General features: G+C 52.5%; 1 protein-coding gene across 11 annotated transcripts in view; it reads left to right on the top strand.

Annotated features, from left to right (window-relative positions):
* The window catches only part of FUT8 (fucosyltransferase 8), a 384,345-nt gene that overhangs the window by 32,824 nt on the left and 329,595 nt on the right, over positions 1 to 21,926 (top strand). For 9 of the 11 annotated variants that reach the window (XM_078870634.1, XM_078870632.1, XM_078870629.1 and 6 more), the window contains exon 2: positions 1,349 to 1,477. The exons of 1 other annotated variant lie outside the window; for it this stretch is intronic. The gene's annotated coding sequence lies outside the window, so the exon portion shown is untranslated. The remainder of the gene's footprint in view (positions 1 to 1,348; positions 1,478 to 21,926) is intronic. One more of the 11 variants, XM_078870630.1, reaches the window with a different exon arrangement.

Genomic DNA, 21,926 nt, shown 5'->3' with positions numbered 1-21,926 from the left:
TGTGACCTGCAGTGTGGTGAGTGGGTGAGTGTGTTGTGACCTGCAGTGTGGTGAGTGGGTGAGTGTGTTGTGACTTGCAGTGTGGTGAGTGGGTGAGTGTGTTGTGACTTGCAGTGTGGTGAGTGATTCAACACGTGATGTTTCGCAGACATTGCGCTGTCTGCTTCACTAGTACCGACTTTTCGGCATGTGCCACACAGTCGGAATGGTGGAGTTGGTATCAGGGACAAACAAATCACGAATTATACTTCCCTTTAACGTAATTCTTTACTCATTTTATCCAGGAGGAGCGTAGTTTTCAGAAGTCCCCAGCATGTGCTGCTGTGGTAACAAGGGCTCACCGTGTTGCTATGAATTCCAATATAACATGTGGTGATTATATCCAGTTGATGATTATTTTTATATTTTCAAATCCTTTGCTCGCCCCACTTTCGAAATTAAATTGCTCAAATGTTTCCATTTCGTCTGCTCGAAAACGCGCGCGTGTGCACGCCGCCATGCCTTTTAGCTGCCATTAGCAGTTCACGGGCCACCGCTGTGGTTTTTGTGGAGGTTTGAGACTGCCGGGGATTTCTGGAAATAACACCGAGATGGTGCTCCTGGCCAATGCCAAAATAGACAGGCATTGTTCACGTTAAGTGTTGACAACTTTCTATCGTGGTCACGCGTGTTGCGCGTTTCCGAGAGCTCCATGGTGGGTGCGTATGCCAAGAGGGCAAGGGGGTGATTGTAACGCAAAATAATCGCTCGGCGTCGTTGCCGACAACGCGGGTAACACAATAAGCATGCCGACAATACGCCTCCTCCACATCTCTCCCCCCCCTCAATAAAATACAATAAGTCTCTTTTTACACATCCCATTGTGCCACACGGAACAACATCGACAGCTTCGGTTCACCCGGATAGAAGCAAACTGTGCGCCGGCTTCGGCATTCGGGGTGTGCATCAGCAGCGTTCGGATTCGTGCGATCGGAGTAGACGCTGCTGCTGCCGCTCGGCCGACCCGTGGGGAGAAAGGGAAATCATTTATTTTGGAAATGACCGTGGGACTTGTGGGGGACAGCGCCTCGCTCGCTCGCTCGCGCTCTCTCTCTCTCTCCGCCGGCCGCGAGGTCACGGCTGATGGAGGACCCTCGCTGGCCGATGACAAATGTTGTTTCGCGGCGCCAGGCAGCTGCCATCCCCCCGATGCTCGTCATGAAAGCAGGTAGTGCCGAAAATACGTGGGGGAATGCTCTTTAAAGTGTTGAACCTTTAAGCACAGGGTGCTCAGTCGCTCGGGTCTCTTCAACACGCACTGCGCACAATGTCAACGTGCGGCGCCTCTTCCTGTCTGCGTTGTGAGCAGCAGCAGCAGCGGTAGCAACAACGGCAGTGACAGCTGGAGGAGGAGCAGGAGAAGTGGCCGTTTGGACAAGCATCTAGGACAGATGTGGATCGTCTTTGCCGAAAACCGTAAAGCCTCTTCACGCCGAAGGTGAGTTGAGTGTGCATGTCCGTGGATTTTTTCACGGCTTGGAAGGTCGGATGTTTTTTTTTAAACAAGCAAATGGAAGTGTAGGTTGATGTTGCATCCCGTCCCTCATTTCGTATTTTATTATGGTGATCACTTATCTTTTTGTCGATTCAGCTGCTCATTAGCAAAGATGAATGTGGCATTTTAAGAAGTTGATGCGCAACAATAGAAATGCTTCCAAATATATCCATATCACTCGTCGCCGATGTTACTCACGACTAGGAATGGAACTCTGGTCGCTGGGTTCTTAGCACGATACGCTCGCGACTGCGCCACGACTCTCCCATGTTTTCTATGGGGCGCTGCGGTGGCGAGATGTTAACTACCTCGCCTGGTATGCAGGGGGCCGTGGGTTCCATCCCGACCGTGACGCCTATGTATTTGGAGTTTGTGTGTTGTCTTTCTCTCCCTGGTCACGTGGATTTTTCTCCAGGTCCTCCCTTCACATTTAGAATCGACATGCGTTCATAATATTTAGCTGCTGTAAATTTGCACTTGATAAGCCACTTCGTTGAGCTATCATCTGTGGCCAGGTCTCTTCTGAAAGAGAGCTTTCTAGCTCAGTGAGCCTTACCTGGTGAATTAAAAATAATTGAAAAATACTTTTATTTTTTGGAATTTGCAAGTAAATGTAAGATCGCAGAGCTCGGAATACCTCGGCTAATTATGTCTGCATTAACCACAATGTCATCTCTAGCCCCGTGCACTTCAAACATCTATAACCTTTGTCTGCAGTAGCTCTCTCGCGATATTTCTTCCTGCCTCAGCAGTCCGCCTGCTGTATTTTTTCACCTGAAGACGATTGCTTGTGTTGTGATCGAAACGTCGTGATTTTTTTTTAACAATTCATTATTTTTCTATCTACGTGACGTTACCGAAAGACCCAAAGAATATAAATTCCTGCAGTCACGAAAGCTTTAAGTCAAGGTTTATATGATAATTGGTTCTTTACCCTTCTATCTGGCAACAAAACTGACACCTTTTTACAAGGAGTCATGTTTGCATAGACAGCAATACCTGCAGTCATAATGCAAACAAAAGAACATAACTCTGATAATGTGCACTGTCCTTAAAGTTGATTGATCCACACCCGAGACAGCTTTCCTTAGAGCCTAGTCTCATATGGGTTGGACCAGATGACGCCAAAAGGCGCACGTGCGCCTTTTGGCGTCATCTGGTCCAACCCATATGAGACTAGGCTCTAAGGAAAGCTGTCTCGGGTGTGGATCAATCAACTTTAAGGACAGTGCACATTATCAGAGTTATGTTCTTTTGTTTGCATTATGACTGCAGGTATTGCTGTCTATGCAAACATGACTCCTTGTAAAAAGGTGTCAGTTTTGTTGCCAGATAGAAGGGTAAAGAACCAATTATCATATTTTTACTGGCAAATGAGGTTCCCATAGTCAAGGTTTATAGTTGAGTTTGTCAATGCCACTGTCCACAGCAGAAATTCCCTCCGGGTCGCTAGATTGCAGAAATATCAGTGTGTCCTTAAACCCACCACCACCCGACACAGCCCATTAGTTAGGTTTGTCACGTAAACAAAACATGGCAATTCATTCCTAGCGCAGCACACCGGTGTGTCGGAGAGCAAAGCCACAAGATCTACTGGTCCGAAAGCCTCCGTATTAAATTGCAAGTTACATACTTTGCAAAAGTTAATCTTTGAACTGTTGAAGCGCTGGCATGTGGATTTTGTCGCATTAACACAAGTACATGGGCGCTCTGCAGAGTGAGTGTATTTTAGTAAACTTTACACATTTTGTTGACTTATCCTGCATTCACATATTGTGCTAAATATGCTCCGCAAAACATCGGGCCTGTCCGTCGGATCTAATCTTCTGAAAAAAAAACTCATTTAGAGCCATTGATTTTCACATAATTCAATGTACCGTCATAATCGAGCCTGTGGCACTGGTGAGTTTGGGCTGGTGGAATTGATGACCGCTGTTGTGTCTGTGTAATTGTGCATTTTATGGGTTCCATGAGTGGCTGTGCGTTTGATGCTCTGGTTAGAAAATACGCTCGCCTGCAACGCCGCCGCTGACATCTGTTTCCACGCTAAGTTACTGAAAAGAAACCTGAAAGAGAACAGCTTTTGCTCGGTAGGAGGCCTATCCAAATTGAACAACGGTTTGTAACTTTTCTTTTGCTCCGAACTGAATTGTAAGATGCGGGCTGCCATGCGCCGTGTGTATTGCCGGATTCGTTCGCCCTGACTGAACCCTACTTTCCTGCTCTGCGTTTTAACGCGTGCCGGCTGAGTATATATTTTTAAAGCGTTTATGCATCAGCTCTGCCCGTCTGGTCTGTGGGTGCGTCACTCTGTCCGTGATGTGAGGACACTGTAATTCGAGTACAGGTGATCCGATGTAAATAAAATGTTGGTCAAAAGTGGTGTTGCTATTATGGACTCGCCCCAGAGAAAACGGAGCCAAATGATCAAACGGTTGCCCAGTGCTTGGTGATAAATATCTACCGACGCTCGGTAGGCCTCCTCGGCCAGTGTGGTCATGTCATGCGCCATATGTGTGTCGTATAGATGTCGTGCGGCCAGCGCCTGCTCCTGCTCTCGATGGAGTAATGGCGTGGGCGTGTAAGCGCGTGTGAGCGTGTAAGCGCGTGTGAGCGTGCGAAGCAACCTCGCGACATCACCTCCCGATGACGGCAGCACACACGCGACATAATCCACGTTGTTATCTCCTATGAAATCCTTATCGAGGACAAAGGTGTGTTGGGAAGCATTGCAGAATTGACAAACGTCCGTGATTTGTCCTCTGTGTATTACTCTTTCGTGTGAGACCCTCGGGGCTAATGTCCACGTACAGGATGGTATCAAGTCGATGGTTTTCATCGATTAATCCCCTCTGCAGCCGTTGGCCGCCGCATTGGTCGTTCTCGCGCCGTAAAGGCAGAGACCGCACGCGCTCGCGGAGAGCGCCGCCTGTCCCGTGGGCTGCCAGGATTTGCCATCTCTCGCCCGGGGCTCGCCCGGGGAGTGGTGGTGGCGTGGCAAGCAGGTTCATTCACATCTCTACGGGGATTGAGTGTCAGCCTCTCTCGCACCTGTGGGGCTTTTTTTCAGGATGCTCTAGTCTCTCCTTCATGGACAAACACTTCGTGGGTGGTGTTGACCAAACGTCCCGATGTAGGACCACAGAGCTGGATGCCTGTTTGGGGTTGGCACTGGCTGCTTGTCTGTGGGTTTTCCACGTCTTAGAATCAATATTTCTGTCTCTTGCTCTCTCCCAGAGTGAACACAAATTGTGCGCTTTACAATTTCTAAATTGTTATTATCACGATGTAAAAAAAGGAAGGTATTGTTCGGGCTGAATCGTGACTCACAATTGGGACAAGTGATTGAATCACGGGGGGGTGGGGGGGAAGGAGGTCGCTGCAGCGTGCGCCGAGACCCATGCTCGCTTGTGCACCGTGCGTGCACGCTGACATCCACGCGCGCGTGTGCACCGTGCAGCGTACCGTTCACTTGTGCCGTCAAGGTTGTGTCTAAAGAGCGCCCGAATATTTTTAAGCAGGGGATTGCCGCGCGCTGTCAGCGTCTCAACTGCAGACACCACCTAAGTGGATAAACGACGGCTTTACAAGGCCCTCCCACTTAGCGAGAGCAGCAGTGGGATGAAGTCTATTCGGAAGTTGATCGTTCCGGCGCGTGGATGCCAGCGCGTTTCGTGGTAGACGATCTTGCTTCGCAGCGCGCTGCCGTCGTTTTACCGCTCGGAAATTAGAAAGGTGCACGCTGACGTTTCAAGAACCACAACGCTCGTGGCAGCGTGCGTGACATTTTATGCGCGTGAGGATTCACCGACGTTAAGTGCGGGGGGAGCCTGTTTACGCCGAAGGACCCGGCTCATCTGGCGTTCGGAGAGTTGGGCTTGGTTTTTTGTTGTTGCCTCCTTGCTGTTAAAATAGAATGCACCTCGACGGAGTGGATAGGGTGACCACGCTGGTAGACGTCGACTCGCGAGTTTAAGGGGGTTGCATCGCTCCTCCGTTTAGCACGGTTGGCTACGTATGCTCACGTGAGCGCTGAGATCTTGCTCATCTCCCGTTTACAGCCCCGAGTTAGTGGTGTAAATTCCACAGTCCTATGGCGAGGACAATCACTTAATGCATCGTTTTTGCAGCCAGTTTCCTGATTCATAGCGCAGGGTTTTAGGCGAGTCCACTTCGTGGTGATCTGATCCCGTAACCCTTCCCGGATGTGTGTGAAAAAGAGCTTGGTAGCACATGGGATTTTTCCCCAAGATAAAAGAAAAAAAGAAAAATTCTGAATCTTAGTGGTGCTTAACTCAAACGGCAATTAAGAATCGGGACAAACCACTTTGGTCTTCCCCCATAGAGTGGTATCTATTTTATCGACCGCGGTGGTCGGGGGGGGGATGATGGGCTGAGTCATCCCGCAACAAACAGGATTTGAAGTCGCAGCCTTCCGATTGCGAGCCCGCTCGCTCGGCAACTTGAGCGACTGCGTATCAAAAACAATTATCATAGAAACAGGAAAATGTCGCAGCGTGGGGCTTCTTGCGAAGGGGAGTAAACACTTGACACGAGCCCAGCGGTCGCACAGTTCGTCCTGTGGGCCACAGCCGTACCCACGAGCTTGCCTCGAATTGGCGGCTCTTCTCTTGCGACAGCTTTCACGCCCCCCCCCCCTCCCTCGCGTCAGTCGCGTTGAGGAGTTTTCTCGCTTCGTTTGAAATCGGGCAGCTTTGATATTTTTCCGCCATTCTTGCTGGATCGCCCGTAAGTCACCGCATCCACGTGCCGTTATTCCAGCACGCCAGCGGCCCCGGAGCTCGCCACTCTTTGTTTTTTTGCGAGGGATTGCGCACGGGAAGGTGAAGCCCTGGGCAGCGCACGCTTCCACCGGGCTGTGCTCAATTCAAATCCATAAAAAAACGTAGCGGGGAATGCCAACGGCAACTGAAGTCATTGCGCGCGCAGGCAGGACAAACGGAGGGGTCTCGGCAGTGCACAACCGCACGCACGCACGCACGAGCCCGCCGTGCAACCAGCTCTCAACCATCAGCATTGTGCCAAACCACCGGTTCCTGAAGAACTGCATTGTGGTTATCTTGTCTGGAGCATCGGTGACTTTTGTACTGCCGAGTCCTAATAGTAGAGTGATAAGGAGGCAACTAACCGGCCCTGTGAACGAGATGGGTGTAGGATCGTCCGTCATCCTGACTGCTACTTTACATTGAATTCTGTCCTGTGCAGCAGTGAGCTACGAGCTGGCGGCTCCAATCGAGATGTGGCAGCAGCAGCAGCAGCAGGAGCAGGATTCCTCCTCGGGCTGCATGTGTTCTTTGTAGAGCAGCAGCAATAGTAGTAATAATTGTTTTGGTTCAACGCGTTGACTGATCGGCTGAATGCACTGAAATGCCAGCGATGCAAGCTGCTTTGTTTGCAGTGGCTTGCAGGGTGCGTGCAGTCTGTCTCCTCGCGATCGCCTTGCACGCAAATTGCACGGTAACTCTGAAACCGCCTCTTTTTGCCTTCCCCCCCCCCCCGGTGTCTGCGTTTGTACGAGCTGGCAGTTTTTTTCTGTCTCTCTCTCCATCCCATCCATGCCCGAAATGCAGAATGCCTCCCCCGCGGCGAGTGATCTTTAGCGCCCGTCTCTGCCAATGTGTCATCGCTTAATTTGCGGCCATAGTGAAACAGGGGCTTGCATTGGCAACAGTTGAACTTTTGAAATGGAAACTTTTAACACGACTTGTTCATTTTATGTGTCGACAAATACGTCTCCTCTCTATGTAAAAAAGGTATTTCTTTTACACATCCCATCAGCCACATGTACTTCCGGGAGTGCATAAGTTCAGCAGCATTGGTTCGTCACAGGCAATATCTGTAGCAGTTTCGACATCCAGTATCTCGTCAGCGGACTCAGGCTTCCATAAATCAATGCTGGTGAACTACCAAATGTCATTTGGCGAGGACGCCGTGTTCGATCTGGGTCCTCATGATTAGCAAGGCGGTGGTGACGTACACCTGAACTTGCTCACCCTTGGGTGGCTGCACGTTAGCCGGGTGGTGGTGGTGGCTGTGCACGCAGCCTGTAATCCAGCACTGTGGAGGCGAGGGTTAGGGGATCGCACAAATGTTGTGACGCTGGAGGAGTTGTGCCCTGTCTCGCCAGCAGAATACAGCCCAGAAAATTGCAGACTAAGATCATCTATCGTGCGTGTGTGGGATAGAAGCGTGATGCCCTCTCGCGTGCGTAGGTTGTCCATGGGTGCTGCGGTGTTCTTCCCCAAGTGAACACTCATCGTTAATTGGCTGAAAACACCTGAACATGTTGAGGACGGCAGAGCTTGGGCAATTGTCGGTAGCGCTGGCTCCTCACTGCCTGGCTGCTGCATCCCTGCTTGTCTCTGGTTCCTCCCGGCTCGTTCCTCTCAGTCGTCTCTCTCCTCTGCTCGCTGCTCTCTCACTGCTCTCTCTAAGGGAGCGTGGAGCGAGTGCCGCGTGCCGCACGTTACAAGTCGACGATGGATAATTACTTGCTTTGTGTGACGCCCACTCGGTGGCGACCACAAAAAATAAGATGTTAAAAATGGCCAGATGCGTCTGCGGATGAGTGGTTCTTCAGCGTGCTACGGGTCGTTGTCTTTAGTTATGCTTGATTTAATAAGGTTCAAGTTTATATTTTTTAACCAGGTGAGAACTCAGGAGACAAGGTAAGGATATATGTCTAATTTACAAGACCTGGGGTGTTATAATTGGGTATTACAAATTCTCACGGCGTCGTATGTTAATGACATCTGTCCAGGTGCAGGAGATATAGTTTTGGGACCGACGTAAAGTCTCCTTTGAGTGGCATGTTCTTGAGAACTTTCACTAGAGAGCTCCCTGGAAACAAATAAACCCCCCCCCCATAAAAATGTACGGATTTGTGCGGTAAGAGTTTTTGATGAAGCGCTACATCTGTTGTCAATGAGCTGTTAATCAGCGCTCTCAGGAACCGTGTCCCCCGTGCACCACTTGGCAGCTCTCAACAAGGTGCAGCACGGCTGATGTTTACAGGAGGGATATTTATAATTGACTGCCCCCCACCCCCACCCACTCCTAGCCATCCTCGTACGATGAGATTTTCCCATCCCAATGCTTCGTTGCTTCCAATTAGAAAAGCACCTGGGGTGACGCCGTCCCCATTTTGCGAGGTCGTCGCGCGGCCCAGCGGTATCCGGTTGAGAGCGCGTCAATGCTTCCCTGCATCTTTCTCTCTCTCATCTCGTGCTTTCCTGCATCTCTCTCATCTCGTGCTTTCCTGCATCTCTCTCATCTCGTGCTTCCCCGCATCTCTCTCTCGCGTCCCGCTTCTCCGCATCTCCGGGCCAGCCTTTGCACACTGCTCGTTCCCATCGAGGCAGCTTTGAGACTAATTGAATTTGCGAGTTCACGTGCATCAAGAACGCATATGCGGAGTCTGCTGGCGGTTCGCGTGAGACCTGGGATCACTCCGGCGAGGCCTGAACTTGTCAGTGCTGCAACCTGGCGGCCCCTGCAAATCACTTGGGCTGGTTTGTTTTTTCTCTCGCATCCCCAAAGTTTCCACACAAATATTCGTGGAAGGCTCCCAATGCCGCGTGAACTCCTACGCGCCAAATTACTTTTCCTAAACAGTTTCCAAACTTGAACTCGTATTTACACTTTTTTGTTGGTGTTAAGTCATGATATCCCGATTTTGAGATTGTGTCAAGGCAGAGCGGTGCGTTTTCATTCACAGGATGGGCCCCTAGGAGCACAGCTTTCTATTTTGCTGGGGAACAACCGGGGAGAGGGTATCATTGCGGGGTTCCACCTTGAGATATTCCAAGACAATTATATTCCAGCTCGGTGGCTCAGTGGTGGAGCGAGCGGCTCGCATACCCTCCAGGTTTGCGAAATTCAACTCCCGGTTTGACTCCGTCGATCGTCCCTCCAGGTTTGGCAAAAATGAGTACCCCCTCTGTAGGGCAGTCAAGTAGGGAAGCCAACAGCGGTTGCCCTACAGATAGATTCGCCCACATCTTGGCAACGTGGAGTTTCCACCACTGGCTCAGGAATATAGCAGGAAATCATTCAGACTTTTGACCTGTTCTCTCATTCTTAGCAAAGGTTTCCTCGTGAGTGTGAACTTGCGTCTGTGTTTGTTAGCCAGCATCTTGGCTGAGCTCCACTGTGCCGCTCATATCATATTTATTTGCAATAGAGGTTTTTTTGGGTTAGATCGAATTACTGTAAATGTGTTGTTGAACCCGCCACCACCCGACCACAGTCAATTAGTAAGGTTTGTCACGTAAACAAAACGTGCCAATTAGTTTATTTTATAGTTATTCCAATAAATATGAAATTTATTGGAATTATTTCATCCGGAAACCCCTTCGAGGTGGAATGTCTCATTGGCACAGTAGTCCAGGGTGTGGAGGAGCGGCCTTGCTGGCTCCTGGCATGACGGCCCGGTGGAGATCACCGGTGACAACCTCTCATTTTATATGTCGACAAATACGCTGGTGCTGTGTGCCGTGCCCGGGCCCCTGCTCCGGAGGCTGTGTTCGTTAGCTGCTGCGGAGGCTTGCACTGCAGTCGCTCCCCTCCCTCGCTTTTTATCCTTGCCGAGTTGCCAATCTGGGAAGGTATTGGGCAGGCCTTAAAAAATGGCCACATTAGTGAAGTGCGGAGCTTGATTTATGCGACGGTGTTTTTTATGCAGTCGCTGGTCACCTGGTTGCGTTCGTAAACTTGTCGTGCGTGAGAAGTGGGTTTAATCTCACGCTCTCTCGCACATCTATTAGGCTCATAAGATCCCTAGTGCGAAAAAATCTACAGTACACGTTTCTAACCAACGCGGTGCGTAATGGACACCGTTGTAACTTCACACACGCAGGTTTTCGCTGTTAATACGATTCACGGTTGATTTTTTGGGTCGGGTCACAACGTAATGATCTGCTCAGGATTTGTTCGGAGAATCGGGCATGGCGGTCGCAGACTCCAGCAGTTCAGTTTTTTATGCGTCTAAAGAGCCTCGGAACCATGCTCGACCAGATTATGTCGTTTGATCACCACGTGCCAAAATATATTCGGGTCCTGCAATGTCCACATCGAGGCTCCCACGACACGTTCGACCACCTTTGATTCGTGACGTAGCCCCGAGGGTGTGGACGGTGCCGTGACACGGCCGATGGACCGGTGGTGCCTCAACCTGTCCCAGGCCGTCTCCACGGAGAGCGTAGCGCGGCACCTTCTTTCCGTGGCGGCAGCCTCGCGCTAAGAGAACGACGACGGCGCCCCTGCCAAATGTACGCCGACGACGACGAGACGCCGGCTGTCGAGGCCGATCCAGAGTTGCGCTTGGCGTCGGGCAAACGCTCCTGACATTTCGCACTGCCAGAAAGGGCCGTGGCGGCTGACGGGATGCGTAAAGGTTACTCGTGTATTTTTGGTGGAGGGACGGACGTGGGAAGCGGGCGCGTCCCTCGGTCTCCTTAATTTTGACGACGTGACGTCACGTGCGTGGACGTGTGGGTCGCTAATGAGTCGTCGGGAAGCTTGCTGCGCGGGATGATTGGAGCTCTTGATGACGTGCGACCCTCCGCTATTGCCGTGGCCTTTCTCGGAGGCACCAGTTCCTGTTTGCGCTCCCCCTGTGTGCAGATTACCTTTTACTGCTGCCGCTGCTGCTGCTGCTGCTCCTGCCGCTGCTGCTGCCGCTGCCACCGCCGCTGCCGCTGCGGATAAACCTCAGTGGAATGACGAGCGCCATTGATTTTTGGCCATGCTATTTCGTTTCTTAGGGTATCACGCAAAGTGAAATGTACAAGTGAAGATATCAGCAACCGTAATTCAAGTGTGTGGCAAGTGTTGGCGAGAGCAGCTGTGAAGTTTTTTGCTGAAGGGAATGAAACATTCTCGGGCTGATATCGCTGCTTTGGCAGTGGGTGTCCAACCACAGATGATTAAAACCTCAACACACCCAATAACAGTGGTCTGAAACATGGAAAAATATCTATCGTGTCATTACTCAATTGGAATTGCACACAGCAGCGATCATCGCCCCCTACTGGCAGGCTGTTGCCCATTTGCAGGGCGCTGCCGTGTCCCCTTGCGCTACTGATGGTTATATTTTGGAGGGAATGTTTAGAATCTTGGCAAGTCGGGACCACTGTGCCAGCACACAGCGGCCCACTCGTTGAGCACGATGCCAAGGGGGCCCTCTATCTACCGTTCACCGTGAAGCAGACGTTGTGCTGCATTCACCCATGGCATTAATCAGGGGGTGGCCTGGCGGTTTCGAACCACAAACCTTGACGACCACAACATGTCCAGGGCCCCACAAATCGCTCACCAGATATGCGGCTGTGTTCTCGTCTCTGAAGATATAATAATTACCACTCCCAAACAACAGTTGGAGACCGTTTATCTGTATTTATTTTCATGTGTATGCCATGCCCAGTTTCAGTCGGTGATTTCCAACGCTGGAGTTGTTGTGGGTAAGGTCCAAAGCTTGAAAAAGAAGAACGTGACTGCCAGGAAACGCTTGGCGTGCATTCTGTCAAATGTTTCCACCTGGCACGAAGGCTTCTGGTGAGCGACGCGCAAGCCCTTGAGCAGCGTTAGATGGCTCGGTGGAGTGGGTGGCGTCGTGGCAACACTCGTGTCTCGCAGCAAGAAGAGCCTGGGTTCCATTCCTGATTCGGGCCCCTTTGTATGTTCACACCCCTGTTCTGCGTGGGTTTGTTTGTCTGGATTCTCCGCTTTCCTCCCATAAAAAATGGTGCTGAAATTTACTCAACGTTGTCCCCTCTGGCGAAATGCTTGGCAGGACCATCCTGATAAAAAGTGTCTTGAGACCCAGTGAGGATTCCTGGGCAAACAGAGCGTGACCACGATGACGGTAGTGAGAGAGTTGCTGGGACCTCACGTGCGTACGGTGCTCCGTGTGTGTGCGCGTGTGAGTGAGTGAGTTTAAGGAGACTGCTGACGAACCATGTTAGAGCCTCATTACTGAGCCGCTCTCCAGCCACGAGCTCCGAGGTATTTAGAGCTCCGGGGGAGCCGCCGCACGAGGCCTGGCTCAGCCAGCAGCGTGCGGGCCCCCGCGTTGGCCGTTAGGGAGTGATGAGGACGGTTAAGAGTGCCAGGGGGGTGGTGGAATCGGCAATCAAATATGCATTTGTGCCGTGCCACGTAGCTGCTCGTGTGCCGACGGGCCCCGAGTCCCCGGCGGGGGACTCGGGGCGTCGGCTGCCGCTCACGGTCAACGTCACGAAGCTCACGGTGGAGAAACGCCGTCATTGGGGTGCCAGGGTGGCGAGATGTAAACTACCTCGCCTGGTGTACAGGAGGTCGTGAGTTCGATCTCGACCCTGACGCCAGCTGCTGTTTATTTGAAGTTCGCGTGTCTCTCTCCCCGTGGTCGCGTGGATTTTTCTCCTGGTCCTCCGGTTTTCCCCTGCCCGTTACAATCCATGTCGTCAGCCCCCACGTGGGTTTCCGCCTCTTCGCTCGGGTTCATCCGTGCTGTTTTGTGGCTATGGTTGATGTGACCTCTTGGCTATTGGCATGGGGCACAGGCGATGCCACAGACAAATAAAACAATGGCTTGGGAAGATACACGTGAGAGTGCATACTTGGAATAGGTTGGAGGAATAATAGTACATGTTTACACAGGAAGTCCACACTGAGTTTAAAGCCTTTGTGAGGAGGGTGCTGCAACGTTGAGATTCCTGCACAACACTGGTGAGTGACAGTGTGTGTGTGTTGCTATGGTGACAGAGTGTGTGTTGCTATGGTGACAGTGTGTGTGTGTGTGTGTAGCTATGGTGACTGTGTGTGTGTCGCTATGGTGACAGTGTGTGTGTTGCTATGGTGACTGTGTGTGTGTCGCTATGATGACAGTGTGTGTGTTGCTATGGTGACAGTGTGTGTTGCTATGGTGACAGTGTGTATGTCGCTATGGTGACAGTATGTGTGTTGCTATGGTGACTGTGTGTGTCGCTATGGTGACAGTGTGTGTGTCGCTATGGTGACAGTGTGTGTGTCGCTATGGTGACAGTGTGTGTGTGTGTGTCGCTATGGTGACTGTGTGTGTGTCGCTATGGTGACAGTGTGTGTGTGTTGCTATGGTGACAGTGTCTGTGTTGCTATGGTGACAGTGTCTGTGTTGCTATGGTGACAGTGTGTGTGTGTCGCTATGGTGACTGTGTGTGTGTGTGTTGCTATGGTGACAGTGTCTGTGTTGCTATGGTGACAGTGTCTGTGTTGCTATGGTGACAGTGTGTGTGTGTCGCTATGGTGACTGTGTGTGTGTGTGTGTTGCTATGGTGACAGTGTGTGTGTGTGTAGCTATGGTGAGAATCTGACACGTCGCAGAACGGGACGACATCACTCGGCTTGGGCAAGTTCCAGTGGCGGACTTGATGACGGATGACCGATGTGAAAGGGGACGTACATCAGGCGGGAGCCGTGCGGGCGATGGCGACGAGATCAGAGAATGTGTGTGAATTATTTTGATTGCAGCTGAGTGCATTGAGGATGACTTGAAGCTGTATTGTAGTGAACAATCCGCCGCAAACACGGGCGTTCTGTTGACGTGCTGTGGCCAGAGTGGACGGTAAGAGGTTTAAACGCCTTGGCAAGAGGGAGTCGAACCGGGTTCGGAGACCACGGCACAACGGCGGAATATCGAATGGCCACCGTCCCGCCGGAGCGTGTGTGTAGGTCTGCACGAAGTCTTCCACAAGAGCGCGTTCATCGGCGGCATCCCTCGCTCTCCCCCGTGGAGCCACCGGACCAGATTCGTGCGGTGCCGCGGTGTAAACGGCGTAGCGCGGTCCGCTTGGTGGCTGCAGCGCATTCTGCGCTGACGAGGCTGCAGCGCGCTGCGTGGGTGCACGCTGCGAACAGGGGGAGCTGCGTGGGTGAGCGCTGCGTGGGTGAGCGCTGCGTGGGTGGGAGGTGCGTGGGTGGGAGGTGCGTGGGTGGGAGGTGCGTGGGTGAGCGGTGCGTGGGTGCGCGCTGCGTGGGTGAGCGCTGCGTGGGTGCGCGCTGCGTGGGTGAGCAGTGCGTGGGTGCGCGCTGCGTGGGTGAGCGGTGCGTGGGTGAGCGCTGCGTGGGTGGGAGGTGCGTGGGTGCGCGCTGCGTGGGTGAGCGGTGCGTGGGTGAGCGGTGCGTGGGTGAGCAATGCGTGGGTGCGCGCTGCGTGGGTGAGCGGTGCGTGGGTGAGCGCTGCATGGGTGAGCGCTGCGTGGGTGGGAGGTGCGTGGGTGGGAGGTGCGTGGGTGAGCGCTGCGTGGGTAAGCGGTGCGTGGGTGCGCGCTGCGTGGGTAAGCGGTGCGTGGGTGCGCGCTGCGTGGGTGCGCGCTGCGTGGGTGAGCGCTGCGTGGGTGCGCGCTGCGTGGGTAAGCGGTGCGTGGATGCGCGCTGCGTGGGTGAGCGCTGCGTGGGTGAGCGCTGCGTGGGTGAGCGCTGCGTGGGTGCGCGCTGCGTGGGTGAGCAGTGCGTGGGTGCGCGCTGCGTGGGTGAGCGGTGCGTGGGTGAGCGCTGCGTGGGTGGGAGGTGCGTGGGTGCGCGCTGCGTGGGTGAGCGGTGCGTGGGTGAGCGGTGCGTGGGTGAGCAATGCGTGGGTGCGCGCTGCGTGGGTGAGCGGTGCGTGGGTGAGCGCTGCATGGGTGAGCGCTGCGTGGGTGGGAGGTGCGTGGGTGGGAGGTGCGTGGGTGAGCGCTGCATGGGTAAGCGGTGCGTGGGTGCGCGCTGCGTGGGTAAGCGGTGCGTGGGTGCGCGCTGCGTGGGTGCGCGCTGCGTGGGTGAGCGCTGCGTGGGTGCGCGCTGCGTGGGTAAGCGGTGCGTGGATGCGCGCTGCGTGGGTGAGCGCTGCGTGGGTGAGCGCTGCGTGGGTGAGCGCTGCGTGGGTGAGCGGTGCGTGGGTCAGCGCTGCGTGGGTGCGCGCTGCGTGGGTGAGCGGTGCGTGGGTGGGAGGTGCGTGGGTGAGCGGTGCGTGGGTGAGCGCTGCGTGGGTGGGAGGTGCGTGGGTGAGCGCTGCGTGGGTGGGAGGTGCGTGGGTGCGCGCTGCGTGGGTGGAAGCTGCGTGGGTGAGCGCTGCGTGGGTGAGCGCTGCGTGGGTGGGAGGTGCGTGGGTGTGCGCTGCATGGGTGGGAGGTGCGTGGGTGCGCGCTACGTGGGTGGAAGCTGCGTGGGTGGGAGGTGCGTGGGTGAGCGCTGCATGGGTGGGAGGTGCGTGGGTGAGCGCTGCATGGGTGGGAGGTGCGTGGGTGCGCGCTACGTGGGTGGAAGCTGCGTGGGTGAGCGCTGCGTGGGTGCGCGCTTCGGGCAGGGGGGAGCGTCCGTGTTGACGGGCACCGTGCTATCGGTGGGTCCCCAGCAGCATCGTGATGGATGCTTGGAACCTCTTGATGGATGGGTGAGCGGAGGTTGGGGGGGATGGAGGATGGAATGGCCGGAGCAAGAGGGAAATGTATCTTTTTTTTGTGAGGCTAAATCGCAGCTGTCACGCGTCCCCCAGCCACAGTCGTGGAGGGAGCTTTCTGAGCGAAAATCACCGTTGTGAAAATAAAAAAAAGTGTTAAAAAAAACGGTCACGTGTGAGCTGCACATTAACTCTGCTGATGATTTATTCCGCTGCCGGTGGAGCCGCGGCTGCATCGCAACACCGTTTTTATGCACGACCCGAAATCGAGCCGTGAAAGCATCGTCCCCCCTCCCCGCCGCACGCGCGCGAGGTCTGTATTAACGAGACAAAATATGCACCCCGGTTCAGATGAGCAAGGCCGACGATGAGTCGCCCACCGTTTGTCGCGAGACGGCGAGGGTCGGGGTTGTCGGGGCATCTGAGTGCGCGAGGGGTCTGCTGGCGGATCCCTTGCATAGCGAGCGGACAGGGTCCTGCCTCTATGCGTCTGGCAATTCACCAGCAAGAGTTCATTGCAAGAGTTCATTGCAAGGCACTCTGTGTCAAAATTGGTCCAGAGGTTGTCTGCGTTGGACCAACGAAACTGAAATTATGCACTCACAGAAAGATGACCACGTGGCTGATGGGATGTGTAAAAAAAAGCATTTCTTGATTGGATTGACAAATATGTGAAGGAGGCGTCGGGGTCTACTTATTTTGTTACGAAGATTCTCCACTCTACTGGTAATGATTTCTTTGTTGTGCGTTTCAAAAGCAGCTGTTGGGTACTGAATGTGAAGGGCGAGTGACGGGCAAGGAGACGTTTTATCTCCACCGCACGTGGAGACACTTCACATGTTTTCATCGTGAGTTAGGAGGGCCGGGGTGGACGAGGAGGATAGGATTGTAAATAGGATTTTGCGCACCTCCCATTACCATGGTTGGCTACATGGAAGGAAGTTAAACATGCGTACATTAGTAAATGATTGAATGTGTGGCGCCTCAGGGAGGGGTTGTCCGCGCGTTATTCCGTGCCGCTCTGCGCCCCTCGCGAAGAACCTGAAAGAACCGTGCCGTCGTTATTTTGACTTTTCGTGATAAAACGGAATGAAATTTGTACGCTGACGGTGCCATCTGCTTTTATTTTGGTTAATTGTAGCTCGGAAACATACTGAATTTTAATTCCGATTTAGCTACAGAAAAGCACGTTCCAGGGACGGGAACTCATCGTTCGTCCGGTTCTCTCCACCGCTGAGTGGGGACATTAGTTTCCTCTGCGCAATGAAGGCGATTCCCCGCACTGTGCCGTCATTAACTACGAGTGCGAAATATGCCTGTGTGCATGAGCGCGCGAGGTGGATTTGTATGGATTGTTACTGAGCAGGTTTGCGAGGGATGGCGGCTTGGGGAGGCCTTCATCCAGCAGTGGATTGAGATGGTGATGTGGGCGATGCAGCGGTAGTTTCGTGGCTCGTGCGCTGCGCTACGAATCCGGCGACCAGAGTTCGATTTCCGCTAACGGCCAACACCGGTGACGATTATCAGAACCGGTCCTGGGCCTTTCCCCTAGGTCGACTCAGCCTCATGAATACCTAGTGCGATGTGTAAACATCACCAATGGGGAGACAAAGGCGGCCGGGCGTGGTGATGGCCTCCCATCCCCTCGTGTGCCGTGGCGGCCTTTCACAGGTGCTCGTTGACAGCACTTGCCCCAACAGTCTGATCAGGCCATACTGGAGATCTTTGTTTTTTGCAGCTTTATAATAGATATCCTACCACAAATGTGGCATGGCTTGAACTTAACATTTCCTTGAGAGTGCTGTTTAGGCCTACAGGGAAGCCCTTGTAATCTGAGACATGGTTCAACCCTTACCTGGTCTTTCCCCGTCTGCAACATTGCCTCGATTCATTGAGTCGCGTTGTTTTGCATCTAATAACCGTGCCCTCTTGAATTGAATTTCATTCTGCGACTTGAATCATTCATGAAACCAATCGATTTTGAGAGAAATGCACGCGGACCTCCGTTGTCTCGTATACAACCACTGCAGCGCCACTGTTGTGGATGTGGGAGTTGAACATCGCCGTGCAAATGGGATGCCGTCCATGCCCAGTGCGGGCTGATAAAACGAGACTACAGGGACTCCTCTACTTACGAACGAGTTAGGTTCCAGAGGTCTGTTCGTAAGTCTATTTGTTCGTAAGTCCCAACTTCACTCCTGTCCAAACGTGTTGTATGGCGTGTACACTAAACACGGGGAATGGCTTTAGAAGTTGTATCATCTCCTTTAGATGCCACTGGTTCTTGACGTTCTGCAGAAGTAGATGCCACCACCGCCATCTATTGCGCGGCGGTTGAACTTACGACTCGCGGTGAGAACGGGCAACTGGACATACCGACAGGTTTGTTCGTCTCTAAACGTTTGTAAGTCGAATGTTCGTAAGTAGCTTAGTCCCTGTACCCTGACAAAAGGTGGTTATCTGGGGGCTTAACACCTGTGGCAAAAGTAACAGCCACGCTTACACACAGGCACTTCCATGTAGCATACACAGGCCTGGATTATTAGATCTGGCCGCCCCCCATGTTATCCCTCTTCTTTCGTGACTGCTGCCGTTGCTGTTCTTCCCCTGAGCTTAGCTCGTGGATTCCTGCACCCATGTTGAGCACTCCCTTACGGGCTCAACGCATCCGTCAATGACACCGTGTGTGGCCTTGAACGGAGAAGTATACAATCGGTGGCGTTCTGGGGAATGGACCTTCAACCAGACTGACCGATCTCATCCGCAACCTTTCCACCACCGCTGCTCTGCAGGTCCACAACACTTCTCTTTGTTTCCTCCCTCACGCTGCGTGACTCGGGAGTTCCCTCTCCCGCTGCCTCTTTCTTCGAGCTCCTCGTCAAATAACCTCGCTCTAATTCAGAAGCGCGTTAACTTTTGCCTATTTTGAACGCCCGACAGTGATGTGTTTTGCTGGCCCGCTTGATGTTCTGGGCATCTTTAGACCCATGTGCTGCTCTGACCGCTCGCAAAAAATATTCGGCCAGGCTGAGCGGAGAGGATCAACCCTTCAACCCCTCTTGCAGGATGTGAGTTTGGCCACACGCCGCTGCTGACGGTAAAGGCTCCGCAGCAACTGTGGGCATCATTGCACTTGGGGTTGACGAGCGGGTGGACGAGCGGGCGGGTGGGCAGATGCCACACAGCAAGGTGCCGTGGCAATGTAAAGTCGAAGTGATTTTCCTGCGCCAGGTGAGCATTGCGGTGGCGTTCTTGGCAAAATTCACAGCCCTGAGCCAGTGGTGGCACTTCTCATTGCTGTTGTGGGGGAAGTTGCGTTCGCAGGGATGACCACTGTTGACTTCTCCAAATTGTCTTGCACAGTACTCACTTTATCAACCCCGGAGGGATAATGGGCTGAGTCGACCCCTAACCAGGATTTGGACTTGCAATCTTCTGATTGGGCGCCACGGTGGCGAGGTGTTACGTCCCTCACCTGGTGTGTAGGAAGTCGTGGGCTTGATCCCGACCCTGAGGCCTGCTGAGTATTTGGAGTTAACGTGTCTCCTCCTCGTGGATCGTGTGGATTTTTCTCCGGGTCCTACGGTTTTTCCCTCAACATTTAGAATCGACATTCGTTTAGAGTATTTGGCTGCTATACATTCCCACGTGATAAGCCACTCTGTCGAGCTATCATTTACTGCCAGGTTGCTTCTGAAAAGGAGCTCTAAATAGCTCCGTGGGCCTTACCTGGTAAAATAATAAAAACAGTAGAGATAAAAACAGAGATTTGGAGCCACTCGCTCTTCATAAATAGGGGTTGGTGACAGGGTCCCGCAAAGAAGATGGGTGGCACCACGGTCGGGGCAGGAGCTGGAGGGGCAGCAGCTGGAGGGGCAGCAGCTGGAGGGGCAGGAGTCGGCGGGGGGCAGCAGACTCCCCATGGCCTCGGCCTTCGTGTTGATCGTGTCGTCCGGTCCAATGCCCCTCTTGAGCAAGATGAAATGCAAAAGAGTTTAAACAATGTATTGGGTAAGAATAAATTTATGAGCTTATAAAACCCCTACCTTGCAATATCTTGGCAAGGGGGTGTAAATAATAATGATAATCCATTGGTGTATTGTGCGTATCGTGTGAATGTATTTATGCCATGAAATGTATAAAATATTTCGACTGGAAAATCCCTTGGGGAGGTTACATCTCAGTTGCACGGGGCGTCCTGGTGAGCTTGTGAGTGATCTGTACCTCCGAATAATATGTAGCCGATGTGAATGATATGTTGCACGGTCGGCTATGTACAGTGCGAAAGAAGTTTAACGTTTATACATGTGTGGACACACGTGCGCACATTTCGGAACAGTGTCTTGCGTGTAATATTTTTTAAACAACATTGCTTTCCTTGGTTATTTGTCGAGCTCATTTTGTACCCATATGTTGTGTTTGTAACCTTGACTGTGGGTGCTAAATATATCAGCCCGATAAAAAAGAATATTTATAGCAATCTCCATAGAATATATCATTATTGTTATTACATCGCACAGCGTGTGGTTTATAGGAACTAGATTTTAAACGCTAAACCAGAAATGAAATACAGATAACGAGCACAGGAACATGTAGAATCATCGCCAGTGCGTTTTATTTTGTCATTACTGCCAGGATCTGACCTTAAGATTGTGTGGAGCAACGTTTGACGGAAAGCTCTGTTTCGCCCGTGCTCTGCAGTTGTCTTTGCTGATTGATATTTTTTGCTGCCCACAAGACGCACGTGGTCAGCACGCACGCACTCACATGGTCAAGGCAGCACTGCACGGCCTGGTCTTTTTTAACCAGTGGTCCGTACATATGTGGCTCGTTTTATCGTCCACGTGTGAATAAGTCTGGGCCGCTTCGACTGCTCTAATAAAACATCGTCTCCCGCCTCATCCATCTGAAGTGTCAAGGTTGTGGTATCGTGCAAATTCTTCCACGGCTGTTTAATTGGAGAGCTGAGCGAACTTCTGCTGCTGCTTGACAGTGGGAAACTTGGGGGTTTAAAGTTGACTGTTGTAGGTGGGCAAGAAGAACTCAAGAGATGGAAGTTTCGTTCGCAACGGTGACCCGGTCGCCAAAAACTTAAAAACCCAAAGTAATGGCAAAGAAGCAAATGTTAAATCTTGACCGTCAGCAGTGTGGGTGTGTGGAGCCAGGTGCAATGTTTTCCTGGCGGCCCTTTGATTGGTGGAGACCCACTGCCGGTGTCATTGTTTTTTTTATACATTAACATTAGCTGCCCCGCCTATGCTGCTGACACACTTGGGCTACGCCCATCTTTAAACCTTTATAAACAGTTTGCCTTTAGAGGCTTAACCCCCTTTTCCTGATGACGACCGCTTGTGTTGCGATCGAAACGTCGTAGTTTTTTGTTATTTTCTTTGAACCTATCTACGTGACTTTACCGAAAGACCCAATGAATAAGCAAATGTTAATTGTAGCAAAAGCAATGCCATGGCAGAATAAGTAGAAAATAAGCTCACAAACGTAAATCGTAGTTGAATTAAATACGTTTTTAGTTGCAAAGGTATCTCGTACGAATTACTTTTTTAAAAGCCACGTGCAGTAAAGTTAAGTTGCAAGAAACAACAGCAATGCCTTTAGCGTGGTGGTCCTGGCACTTTGTAAGCGAGACGAGGTTACGTGTTGAACGCGCGGGGGGGGGGGCTCGAAGCCAGCGTGAGTGGGGGGGGCACAGGCCTGGAGCCGGGCGGCTCAGCGCGGCGGTGGCTGGTCACGTGGCCTGTTCACCCAGCGCTGTGGAAGCTAAGGTTGGTGGATCGCACACAAACGTTTTGAAACTTCCTTTCCGTGCGCATCGAGGTCCTTATACCCTGACTCGCCAGGAGATGGCAGTACAGCAAAAATGTGGCCCCTCCACCTGTACCCATCTGTATGGGATCGTGCCGTTTCCCCGTCACACACACGTGGGTTTTCTCCAGGTGCTCCGGTTTCGAAAGACAAGAT

This window comes from Lampetra fluviatilis, chromosome 30 (genome assembly GCF_964198595.1).
Source record: "Lampetra fluviatilis chromosome 30, kcLamFluv1.1, whole genome shotgun sequence".
NCBI classification, from domain to species: domain Eukaryota; kingdom Metazoa; phylum Chordata; class Hyperoartia; order Petromyzontiformes; family Petromyzontidae; genus Lampetra; species Lampetra fluviatilis.
The sequence above is the reverse complement of the archived record's forward strand: the minus strand, read 5'-3'. Positions and strand labels throughout refer to the sequence as shown.